Raw genomic sequence first — 13,696 nt, forward strand, 5'->3', positions numbered from 1 at the left:
ACTACATGAAAAGACCAAACCAGCAATGTCTTTCAATACTCTCTGACTTCCTTACTCTATTTATGGCTCTCAGCCCCAACCCCACTGGTTCCCAATGTGGACGTAAATCTTTAAAAATGTTTTGAAAATATATTTAAAAATAGAAAACAGGCTCAGTAATTTCCACAAACAGCTGGCCATTGTAGTTTTTAACAGATTTCACACACAGCAGTAAATAGTGAATTTGTTTGGGACTGTTTTCAGCTGCGGATTTTTGCTGGGGAGTATTTCTAGCAGCAGGACGGTGTTTAAGGGACTGAGTCAACATAAACTACAGTGTCTGTGTTTGTTGTAATGAAGGACCATGTCACCCTGTGTAATAACATGGTTCACTGAGGTGTTTTTAATAGTTTTTGGAAACAGTAAGAGATCAATGGTACAGAGGAATAAGCTATATCAGGCTTTGGCTCCATGTTTTCATCCTCCAAAAGCTGTCATCTGATACTCTATCACAACATGTGCTGATAAACTCAAATCCTACAAAAATCAAAGCAACCGGCGACTGCAGCATCAACACATGGAGCAGCTGCGACTACGGGATAGATGCAGGTACATGCATGGTGGAGGATTTATGCAGCAGCTGCTCCTCTAACACCAGGCTCAGGTATCTGCAGTAGACCCATATGTGTAAACAGACTAACAGCACGGTTGCAAAAGTAGATTCAGAATGAACGAATAAAGCTAAGGCATTACAAATTGTGTGTAAACTGACACTGATAAATATCTGTGATTTTTTAAAGTTGTATTCCTGGCTCAGATGAGTGTTTTTCTGGTTGTTTCTCATGTGCCAGAACTGATAACACATTCCAAGTTTCTAATCAGCAATTTCACACCTGTGTTCATAGCTCGCTCTTTCCTTTCTTTAGGGAAGCAGAGATGTTACTTTATTATACAAGCCATACTGAAAGCCAGAGATCTCAAATTCAAAAACAGTTAAAGCTTTTCTCAGCTCAGCAAATCCCTTTGTCTTTTGTCTTGCTGTTTTGATACCAGACCCATTTATTGTTGCATCCTTTAAGCATTCAATTGGTTGCAATTCGATGCAGACATAAAGTGTTTTTAAGTCTTCTGTTGTACAGTAGGTCTTGATTGTACAACACGTTATTCTGTTTCATCATGTTGCATCATGTTAGGTCTTGCATGGCAAACATACCACAGCCTATGTACTCCATTTACATTGACTCATGACTTTGCCAAGCTTGTTTTCTTGGGTGTTTTTTCTACTGTGATCACCTTTACAATAAAATGAAAACTGCTTATCATCCAGTATCAGTGAAATGTCTTTGACAGGAGCAGCCAGCACACTCTGCTCACTGAGGAGTAAAATTATAATGAAAGCAGCTTCGATCATAAACTGTCCAATCACAAAAGAACACAAAGGGAGGTTCACTATGCCGCTAACAAGCACAAAACATATGGATCTGTGTCTGTTACAGCTTCAAGGTTGCTCTAAATCCAGCAGATCGTGAAACGCTGCAATAAATTACTCCGCCCACTGACAAGGAGCCCAAGTCCTCCCATAATCGCACAACAGACAGTTTGCATTGTTTCTGTCTAAAATTGAACTCTGAATCTGAGCATTTTGCAGTTTATTTGAAATCTAATTGTTAAATATTTCTTTAAAATTTGGAACCAGTTTAGATGTTTTGTCTAACTGACTGGTCTCACTTCATTCTCCCATTATGAGTAATCAAAAGTTCATCTTATCGTCTTCGGATGGGGCTTTTAATATCTGGGGGAAAAATGGCACTATCACCTAAAAGTTTTTCTATATAGACAATGAAATCACTCATTTGAATCCTCTGACATTATAATATAACCTGATATAGGACTTTTGGTTTCTGGTTAAAGTCATGAACTCAGACTCAGTTCCACAGCAGCATCTACCTTAAGTTTGTTAACAGCAGCCTCCGAATGCTACTGGTCATACCAGACCAAGTAAGGCTGTGGCACGAAAACCCCTGAGTGTGTTGAGCAGTGAAGTTAATAATTATAAATTCAAGTTTTGGTTGGCAAGAGGAAGATTACGTAACTTTTGTCTTTAAAAAGTTACAGTCTCATTCTAAGACGACAAACAGAGACCACTGTCATTTTGTCTATCCCACCGCTGGCCTGCAGGTTTCCGTAGCCTCCAGAGCAAACATAAAACAGGCTTAGTCAAATCAAATGTGTGATGAAAACAAGCCTCGGCCTCTCCCTCCAAAATAATCAATGGGCCGCTTTGTGTTGGGGCGTCTGGATCCTGGCCAGAGAGCAGAACCTGCGAGCAGAACTCGCACAAACAAACAGCACTGCCCAAAGTTACCAGATCCCTATTTGGCACTGGGCGAGTTTAAACACAGAGTGCCAAAGGAGGGGGGAGGAAAAGGATGGCGCGAGGGGGGGCGGTCATAGAGGAAGTGAGACAGAGAAGCATGTTTGACACGGCTTTAATCCTTCTGCTTTCAGTCAAGCGCTTCCAGCACAGTAATAATACAGGGCCTTAGCAGAGGAAGTGGGGAAAAAATCAAAGGAGAGACACAAGCAGGGTCGCTCCTCTAATTCACACTTTACTGTAAGCACACACGCATACACACACACTCACAGACAAACACCTGTGTATACAAGAAAACACTTGCACATGACAAGGGAGAACACAAAGGCAGAACACTTCAGGCTCTTTACTTTCTCACACAGAGGATAAATTTACAACTACAGATGCAACTGGTGATTGTTTTCATCTTCACTTAATCTGCTGGTTATTTTTATGATTCACCATTTAATCATTTAAGGCTGTACTCCTCAATCTGGAGGTAAGAAAATCTCTCAAGGAGTCAGAAGATAAAAATGGTTCAAAACTTAAAAATAAAAAAAGTGATTTATGATGGAAACTCAATATAAAAACCAACACATATTTACATTTAAATTTTGGCCAAAAGAACTACTTAAATGATCAGTGATCAAACTTTTCTGCTGATCGACTAATCGATTGTTAGGACAGTCTTCATTTTTAGGACATAAACTTGTGGAAAGTGGCACTTTGGTTTTGTATTTGTACGTGATCACACAGATTTAAACAGAGTGACTTTCATTAAGCTGAGATGTTTACGATGTTCTAATGTGTTTCTAATGTGACTTCATGAGTCACATTAGAAAAAACATCTGATGCTAGAAAAACCCACACACACACACACACACACACACACACACACACACACACACACACACACACACACACACACACACACACACAAAAGGCTTATTGAAATCAAGGTGGGGTTTATATGCAGTTACAATCTGTCAGTGAAAATCCGACAGTTTTACTTCTTATAATTCCAGGTTTTAGACAGAGGTGCATTCAAACAGCTAAGTCTCATTGGAAACAAACACCATATTAAGGCCTGTGCAGTAAAAGCAGGAGTGTTACGACACTCACAGGTTTGGTACTGTAACATTTTACTTATTGTAGACACTGGAATTTTTACTAAGCTGACAGAAACTTCTGAACAACAATTTACAGTTTCCTTTCTGCCTCAGTTAGTTTTCTCTTTATCTGTTCAAGTAATATTGTAACTGATACTCTGCAGCGACAGTAGCCAGAAAAACACAGCTCTCAGTGAAGAGAGGCTCTTAAAGGTTAGGCCATGTATAAGGACAGACATCGCCTTAATTATGTCCTCTGCCAATTCACATTCTTGGTTGGGAGCTCGGGCAGAGCTCCAGACCTAGACGCAGCGCTGGGAAACTGAGTGCGAGGAGAATCTTCCCTGAAAGGGACCAGACCATCCTTCAAAGAGGTCATTCTCCACGGAAGGATACTCCGCACAGGAACGGAGGGTAAGCGGGACGTTTCGGGCCAAAAAGGAGGAAAAGAGGGATGCTTAGTTGGTAACGAGACAAGGTGCCAGCTCTGAAGTGTGACACTGCTCTCAGCCCAGAGCTCGACCCCCTCTGGGCCTCTGGGTGCCAGGAATGCTCTCAGCTAGGAAGTGGCGCCAGGGAAAAGATTAAACACACACTGGGGCTACAGGACTGCCAAGGCTGTGTACGGCATTGTGTGGGTGGTAGCGGTGATCCATACGTCAATACAAGAAGAGCGGAGAGTGTACACTGAGGGAGTGGAGGTTTAGTCATCACAGAATCACCGAAGTTGAGGAAAACAAGATGGCTTCATGACATTACAATTAAAATAGCCCAGTCTGTATTAAAGATGCGATCATTGTTGTCGTTTGAAAGCCTCATAAATTCACTGATTCAGGTGAGTTTTATGCTTTTAAATCAGAAGAGTGATCAAAACTGCATCACCAAACAGACAAAAACCAAGCTTTTGTTCTGTTTTCAAGCCTGTACCTGAAAATCCAATGTGTATAGATGGAAGATTTTCACCTTACAGTGGAAGCACGAATAATCCAGCATGTATACTAAACACTCCAACAGTTATCATTCATTTTCCTGATATAAAACCAGGCAGATCAACAGAGCCAAAAAATAGACAGCTCCGATTATAAACTGTTGTATGTAAACAAGTTGGCTCATTATTACTTACAGAAACAGAGTCTCTCGGAGACACACAAAGGCCATGTTTGATTGTAAGTAGAGGCCTTCATGCATCCACAGAGAACATAAATTATCAGCCAGGAGGTTGTGGAGGGGGGGATCTGCTGCTTATCTTTGAAATATTAATGAAACCCAGTTTCAACTGTCAGGGGAATTATGAACAACAAATACTCTCACTGACACAATGGTATATGAACACAAAGAACCTTTAGGATAGAATGTTTGCCGTAAAGAAACATACAATCAAACCAAGATGTATGGATTTCTGTTTTAAGCCTACTCAGGTTCTTAGTGACTAGAATAACTAGACTGCAGAGAGAGAGAGAGAGAGAGAGAGAGACAGAGACAAAGAGAGAGAGAACAAATCGGTGAGACTGGCCTAATTAGACCACAAAGTTGCCATCAAATCTCCCAGTTGAATCCCAGAAAATGTCAACAAAGTCATGGTGAATAAAGATCAGAAAGAGTCTGTGACCAAATTACTGAGGACAGAGACATCACCCACCCAGCACGACAGTAGCCCCAGCCCTCTCCCTCAGAGACTCCCAGTCGCTGGTGAAATGACAGTTTATCAGTTATTTACACTCTTCTCTTTATTTTTAAAGATTATGTTTAGGACTGTTCTGCTTTGTCTGTGTCCAGAGTTGAAACAAATTAAAGATGGAGAAGAGAAAAGAAGACAAGAAAGAGACAGAGGAGTCAACAAGCTACAAATACCGCACGTCTGATCTGAAACCTTGACGACATGGCCACATTAGCTGTGTTCCAGTCCAGGAGCTGCTTCCAGTAAAGAAAAGGACACAAGGTGTGCAGGTGTCACCTTCAGAGGACCGAAGGTTAGTGGGCTGAACCTGCAACCTCCTCTAAAAGTGAGACAATCTGCAATCAGTGTAAGATCCTGCTGCCGGTCTCACTGAGACCCTTTAATCAAACTTCATTAACCAAGACCAGGATTTTAAAGGTTTAGAATGTTTAAAAAAAAAAAAAGAAACAGATAAATTCAGTCTCCATGACACCCAGTTTACGAGCAGTGATGTTTCACTTTAACATTTGATGGACAAAGAGCAAGCACTGTGCCAGGTACATACAGAATACAAATAACTCCATCATTCATACCTCTGAGTGTCTGTTCCATTCGTCTGTTTGTTGTTATGTTACCAGAGACTGATGACAACCTGAGCACAAATACCAGATAAATGATCACATGGTGTATCCTGACTTTACAACTTAAAAAGCAGTGCCAAAACTCAACCATCTGGCAAATCTTTTTTGTTAGTCTTGTCGAATAGCATTGCTCAGTTTGAGGAAACCTGCAGACAAACCTGTCAAGTGTGAAATCTAATGTTTCCAATAACACCATATTGAAGTCTATGATCAAAGTGCAAGCAGAGGTATTAACTCTGCTTATACGTTTGAAAAAATACAATCTGTTTATACATGACTGTCATAAAAATAAAAGCCAAGCCTTCAGCAGCTTTTCCAACAGCTAATGTCAGGCAAAACTGAAAAAACATCAAATTCTTGTTTTCTTCAGGGTTGATAAGACATTCAGATTAGATGAATAGAGTAGCTGGTATTGACTCTGTGTCTTGCTCAGAGGTACTTCAGCAGGACAGCTGCTCACACATGCACAAGGTCTACATCCTGGCCAACCTGCCTCCTAATGTGCAGGTTAAACACCGAGCCAATGAAAGCACCTCCTAGTTATCGTGGGGAGGGGAAACACATTAGAGTGACTACAAAAATACCATTTATCATCATGACAGTGCAGAGCCGATAAATAATCGCAATCAAACAGCTCTCTCAAGCAGCCATTTGTCACATGTCTAATGGTGCCACGTTAAGGACGTCACACTCAAACAAAACCAATTCTGAGATCCAGAGTGGCTGATACTCCCTCAGAGGCAGCTGTGTGTTTCACTGCAGAAGTGTGTCATGTTGGGAGGGGGAACCTCCGGGGAAGAAGGTAATGAGGTTCAGCAGAGCTTGTCTTCGTTGTTCAGCATCAGTACACTACAGTATGCAGTGCAGCGCGCACGGAGTACTCACAACATCAAAGAGCGCAAAGCTGAGGTCCCGTTTCCAAGATCAATAGGGAGATCATAAATTAAGAATCACTTTGGAGGGATCAGGCCTGTGGACGCCTTCGCGGTGCAGAGCCTTTACAGACTCCAACCAGCGAGCCGATCTGCAAACTTACAAGTTTTTAATGAGTTTACGATTTGAAAGTAACCATCCCGAGTTTCTTTGCATCCTGTTTTGGCTGTTTGTTTCAGGACTTAAATCAGAGAGAGCTGAGCCCATATTTATCACACTTCTTAGAATTACACTTACAAATGCTCTTCAGAGCCAGCTTAAGAGTACAGAAAAAAAAATTATCAAGAGTGGGACACACTTAACAAGCCACTTACAGCCAAGTATAAAAGCAGCCTCGACGAGCAGGTCTCATGCGACACATGACCAATCACATGCATGCTCGAAACTGAAATATTCAATCAGAGAAAAGAATGAGAGAAAATCATATTACAAGAATTTAAGAATATAAGAATTTAGACAAAAGAGGACTGTGTGAGAGGACGTGCTGTATATGGACCTATAGGTCTGGCAGCAATCATGGTGATGGATCTATTATCGTGTTCAGGTGGGAAAAGAAGATGCATGTGTGATGAATAAACAGGAATCAGGAATAACAGCCGTCTCTGTTGGGCTTCTGCAGTCGGCAGGAACGATAAAAAACAATGTTAATGAGCGACTACAGTGTGAAACTACTGTCACAAGTGTCACGTTTGCATACTGCTGACAAACAACCACAATGGTGAGTCCACACAAGGTCACAGAGAGACAACGCATCCAATCAAACAAACCACAAAGCCATGACCCGAGAGTACAGTCCCTGTGGGACCAACAACAGGACACAGTTTAATTTAATTAGATTTAAATACTGTGCCCTTGGAGCGGCCTGCAATCGCATACATTAATTACTGGGACTCTCCTGCTGCATGTGTGTGTGACTACATTTCACTTGTTCTTTCTGAAATGCAGTTGTGCCGTCCTCTTTGACATGTTGATGGCCAATTCGAGACCAAACTGTAAATCTGGTCTAGAGTGAAATCAGACAAGGCTGAAACACTTAAAACTACAGAAGACAGAAACACAGACCTTTTCCATAGAGCGTTCATTCAGGAAAACACCAAAATGTGATCATAAATTTAAGTTAACCCATTTAATTTTTCATTTCTGTTGATTTGAGATCTTTGTGATTTCGTGGGAATGAACTTCAGGTGGACATACAGGACCAGAAAGCACACAGCGGGACAACAGGCTTAATCCTCACCTTCATACCAGCCAGCAAGCTGAGGTTCAATTAACACTCCAGCAAAGAAGAAAGAAAAAAATCAGTCAGACACTAATCAGTGCTGATGCGGGTTAAAGACCAAGGGAGCAGGAGTTTATCATGATGTTGGAGCTCTGTGGCTCAGCACTCTGGTCGTGTTTAAAACAGTCCAAAATCTGTTAGATCAAGCTTATCAGATGCCTCCTTCATTAAAACTAAGTGCACTATGTTTGGTGTCGATTTAATTTAAAAGCTGCAATCTCAAGTCCTGGTGATCAAAAGAGATGCAGTAAAATGTGGCGCAGGAGAGGCCTGCTTGAATTAACTGGGGCTGAAAGGTGAAGCACACTGAACGGCTGCCTGAATGGAGACTGATGGCTGGTTGGGGGGTGGAGGCTATGAATTCAAAGGGAAGGGCAGGTTTTTCATCCCATTACCCCTAAACCCCCCCTTTCTCCCCTCTTCCTGACCCCCCACTAGACAAGCAACGGCTGAAGCTGACACCCCACCACCACCTTCTGCATAAAATACTCAAATGATTCCTGCCAGGCCTCCATCCACCCACAGCAGGTCACATCACCATCTAGCCATCAGAAATCAAGACCAAGGCTCAGCTGCCGCAGCATGCTTACATAAGGATTTTAAAAATATCGAACTTATGAGACAACATTCCCCGAGAAGAGCCCCATCCACTTAACACATTTTTAACCATCAGCTAAACTTGGCAAAAAAATTTATGAGATCAAAAAAAAAAAAAATCATAAAATTTCTAATTTCTAATTTTTTGACACAATCTCCATCCAAAGCCATCACTCTGCTCCTCCGTCAGCTGTCACTGATTTCCAAACTGAAACTGTCAAACTCAGAGCCTTGGCAATATTCATGAATCACACAGAAACAGCGTTGAGCTGTCTTACCTTAAAACTGGCGTTTATTCCTGCACTTTCGGTGTAAAACAATCCATCAACTTCAGAAAATCCAGAGCCCTGACCAGATCACTGGTCTTCTTGGGCTAACTGTTAGGAACATTTTCCGCTTATTATTTTTTGCAACTCATGCAGTTTTATGCACAAAAACAACTTTTCATCTTGATCTCCTCCTAAGCTCTCTGTTATTTTGGGGCGTTTTCTGCCCCCTGTCTGTGCACGCATCTCGCTGATGACGTCGCTCGGAGACCCGTCTATGTTGCCTTGTCTTTCAAAGTCATGGTAACTGAGAAATTAGTTGCCTGGGGGGTAAAACATGTCATGAGGGCTGGGACATTTTAAAGCTTCTCTGATCACCCAAAACATTCTTGAACATTTGTGGCTCAGGGAATTTTCAGACCACAATGGCAGCGGATTTGTGGTTGATTTGGGATAAAAGCGCCTCACCCCCACCAGGTTGAGAACTGATTTGTTGGTTCCACTGTTGGGAAACAGCTGAACTCTGAAAATTAAAACACCAACAGCTCATGTAACAGAAAACCCACTTGCAAATCTCACCCTCAAAGGAGGGAATGGACAGCATGTTCAACCTCCTACGCAGCAGATTTTCTGTTATCTGTATCTGAGCAGTGTTAAGGTCGTTACATCAAGCAACACAAATTGCACTGAACATCATTATGTGCAATTATTAATTCTTGTGTGTGTGTGTGTATATATGTTTGTTTGAGGGTTCCTTTGTTTCAGGACCAAAAAATAGGTTAAATAAATATTCATATGTCTCTGACCTTGTTTGTGAAATAATGATTTAAAAAAAAATACAGCAGTACTTTAACTGGCTGTTTTATCTTCTTCTGCAGAGCAATTACGCCTAAGTAGCTTGAAAAAAAGAACAAAGATCAGCTGTTACGATAACCACAACACAACAACACCTAATTCCTACAGTCCCTGCGTAGTCAATAATGGAAACTGCTTGTGTAGCTCAATGTCAACCCAAGGATTTCAATCCAGAGGAGTCAGAGCAAACCCCCCCAATCTCTCTCCTGATTCCTCCACTCAGGAGAAAGAAGCTGACTATGCTGTAGAGGCCATTCGTACTCATTTGTGGACCCTGCCACAGCATCCCCTGATGACACTTTTCTGCTGTATCTGAAAACCACAAGAAGAGGACATTCCACGGATTCTTCCTCTATAGTGAAGCAGCTTTAGAGCCACAGAAAAGGAGCTGAACTCTTCCAATCAGAACATTTGCATATCAAAAGGAAAACTGCTGTCAGCGCAATAGTAAAGAGACATTAGCATGCAGAGACGTGAACAAGCATGAGGCCGTTATTCAAACGTACCAATAGTCAGTTGATAGATATTAGGCCTTGTTCAGACCTGGCATTACCATGTCTCTGGTGATCTGATCACAAGTGAACAGCTCTGAGCACAGGTGTGAAAGTACCCAGTGATCGAGATCTGATCTCTCAGATCACATGGTGGTCTGAGCTGCATATGGCCCTGTCATTTACTGAGACGCTTTAAAACCAAGGAGGAAACAACCTAAAGCCATAATCCAGGTTCGATGCCAGTCCTAAAAAAAATGTAAGAGCTATTATATTAACTTATTCTGACAGTTGACTGTTTGAAAACTGTATTTTTGGTAAGACAAATGGGAAAATGGGAAAAACAACAAGTCAACAAAAGTCTCAAGCATCTGCATCAAAGTGAACAGTATAAATAGTTACTCTCATTCAGTCTGTGCCACCAAACTGTGAAAGCACAATCCCACCACTGTGGTAGCTCATGAGGAAACCATCTGTTTAGTTAGCCTGATGCCCTCCTGTCAGTATTCATATAAATTAGACAGCGATGAAACATCTCAAACTCCTGCGCGCTAAGGTTCACCACCTCTAACCCTCGTGTCTGACGGTCCAATGTTGACAGTTTGCTCTCCGGAGTTAAAGCATATGAAACCAGGTCACTGTGAAATCACGAACTGTTTCGATACTAAATGAGCGCAATGTGGCGGAAAGGTAACGGCCCGTTAAATAAACATAATCTGTCACATTCACAGTGTGAGAAGCATGTACTTGTACTGTAATGATTTCTGTACTCCAGTGGAGGTCTGGAATTTTTATTGCTAGAGAAGAAAAATCCTTTATTTGATGTACTAGGTCAGTAGGTCCAAACACTTTTTGTCTGATGTAGCTCTGAACTAAAGTACCCTTTCACTGACATAACGTTGTTTCAAAGGTGTTTAATTAACTGATTTTAACTGGCATTTTATTCAGTGCTATTAATTGTATAAAAGTGGTTCTTTTATGTGTGTGTATGTTTTTTCATACAATTGAACTGTCAGAGTTTAGGTACATTTGGTCAAGTTGGTATTGGTACTAGTTCCGCTTGGAGAGGCTAAACCACTTCAACCATATCCATTACTCTTAGTTCACTATTTTAACCATATATGCTACTTTTTTTTAAACATTTATCCATATTTTTTGGAGTATAACAATTTATCCAATGCTCTTAGCTAACTACTTCAACCATTTATCTTCTACTTTTATTTCCAGTCACTGTGCAAGAGCTTTATGTGCTCAATAAGCGATTCAGTGAGGGGAAGACTTTAAAAAGTGTCAGCGTCAGACCGTACAGTACATAGGGTAATTCATGGGTGAATAACAGGCCCGGTGAGACTCTCCTGAAGACAGTAGCACTGGTGCAAACAAGTGGACACAAAGACAGAAGTGTGTGGGGGGTGGGGGGGGGGGGGCAGCCCCAGACAGAGCCCACTCCCATTGTCTGCTGGGACAGGGAGGACAATGCAGGACAATGCTGAGATATATGCAAGAACCGAAAGGCCTCACCCCAGCGATGCACCAGGCCTAATCCTAAACACGATTTCTCCTCCTAACACATAGATGATGTCATTCTACCCCCCCAACACACATACACCCTCACCCCACCTCATCTCCTCCGGACCTTCAGTGCAACCAAGCGTATCAGAGCAAGGCCCACAGGAGGATGTTCTGCTGCTGAGAAACAAGAAATCGGATACCCTCTGAGCGCATCTGTGTCACAAATCAAAGAGCTTTTAGATGGCACTATCATATCACCGTGTGCTTTACACTCTGTACAGCTTTCAAAACAGAGGGCCTCTGAAGCCTGTCACATGCAAGACAAGACTTTATCCTTCAAAAACACAGCAGACGGAAAGTTTATATCTGCAGTCAGGTGTCGGTTGACTTGTCCTGTAAAAATTCTTGCAGAGTGAAAGCAGCCGACAGGACAGGTCAGTGTGTCCCGGAGCATTACAGGTCCAAAGAAAGCCTTACATGCTTCACTGGAAAGAGGGAGAGGGGGGACAGTTGCTCTTTAGAACTTTATGTGCCTCCCCTCCCCCCCATCTTCACTCCACAAAAGGGACCTTACCCCTTGTCCCCACCCACAAGGAATTTCTCAGGCATTGCTGGGTTCACCATGACAACTGGGTGCTTAACAAAGCATTTCTCTTAGGCATTCTTCCTTTCACAGGGGAGGGAAGGGGCGGGGGGGGGGGGGGGACAACAGTCAAAGGAGGGAGAGACAGAGAGCAAGAGGGAGGGGGAAGGACGGGGGGTAAAGAGGCAGGGTGGAGGAGCTTGAAATGATGGGAGGGAACAGCGGAGGTTGCAGGGGTGAGAGCCATAGACCCGAGTAGATAGGAGAAAAATGGGAAATGGTGACAGGCAAACAAAAAGAGGGAAAAGAGAAACAGGATCAAGGTGATAGGTGATGTTAAAGGGATAAAAAAAAAGAAACAGTGCTACAAACATTCCAAGCAAGCCTGCAAGTGTGACTAACGCCATCCATGGAGGTAGGAGGGAGGCACGGAGAATGAACGGAGAGCATTAGGGGTGACTCTAGTTGCGCCAAACATGGGCGAGCGTTTCTCAAGCTGTGACTCTGAATCCTGTGAATCAAGCATAAGTCAAACAGAAATTCATCGACCATAAAGAACACAGAAACCCAAGGTACGCTCTGCTTGAGTGCAATAATTATATGCAGGGAGAAAAGTAATCAGAGCGGTCCAGCTGTTGGAGGCCACACACACGCGCACACACACAGAAATATACCAGATCTGTGCAGCCTGATGGTCTAATGTTACAGAAACAAACCCCTGAGAAAGTCCCTACCCAGACTGTTTCAAGGTTTAATAGATTATAATAAAATTATGCTGGGTGTGAATGCCTTGGCTCTTACATGTACAGTAAGTAATGGAGCAGAGAATCATCTCCATTAAAATTCCAGTCCTGTAGCTTTATCTTATGCAAAGCTGGCGAAGGTCTAAGACAATTTAAAAAACATATTCACATAGCCACAAAGAAATCTTACTTCTTGTGTGTATCTGATTGTAAAAGAAAAAACAAAACAAAAAAAAGCTCACAATTTTATCTCATCTTTAAACAACTTTTTTTTAAAAAAAGACCAAATAATCTTTGAGAAAACAGAAAAAATTGATTCACATGAGCATATCCGTTGTCTGCCAAAGTTACTTGGGCTGAACGCCAGCACGTTTGGCTCAGACAACTTTAAAAGCAACATAGTTTAACCTCGGAGCATCCACAGCCACTTCAGACTCACACTTGAATCTTAAAAGGCTCTGCCTTCTGGACAGTGACCAGGGAGAGAAAATATATGCTGTCCACCATGTAATTTGAGTATCTGTATAACCTGCAGTGTGATGTGAGCTGAATCAAACTGTCATCATTAGTTGTGGAGGCGTGTTTGTCTGTTAAATCTCTGCATTGGCGTTTTCAAAGTGAGCATAGGGGCATGAAATTGGCCTGCACTCAGAATTTGATTAAAACAAGGACAAAGCGTCCTCATGGCACAGCTGTAA

The 13,696-nt window shown here is 42.1% G+C and overlaps 1 protein-coding gene across 1 annotated transcript in view; it reads right to left on the reverse strand.

Moving 5' to 3' along the window:
* Positions 1-13,696, reverse strand: part of celsr2 (cadherin, EGF LAG seven-pass G-type receptor 2) — a 61,125-nt gene that overhangs the window by 40,558 nt on the left and 6,871 nt on the right. The gene's annotated exons all lie outside the window — the stretch shown is intronic.

This window comes from Toxotes jaculatrix, chromosome 3 (genome assembly GCF_017976425.1).
Source record: "Toxotes jaculatrix isolate fToxJac2 chromosome 3, fToxJac2.pri, whole genome shotgun sequence".
NCBI lineage: Eukaryota > Metazoa > Chordata > Actinopteri > Toxotidae > Toxotes > Toxotes jaculatrix.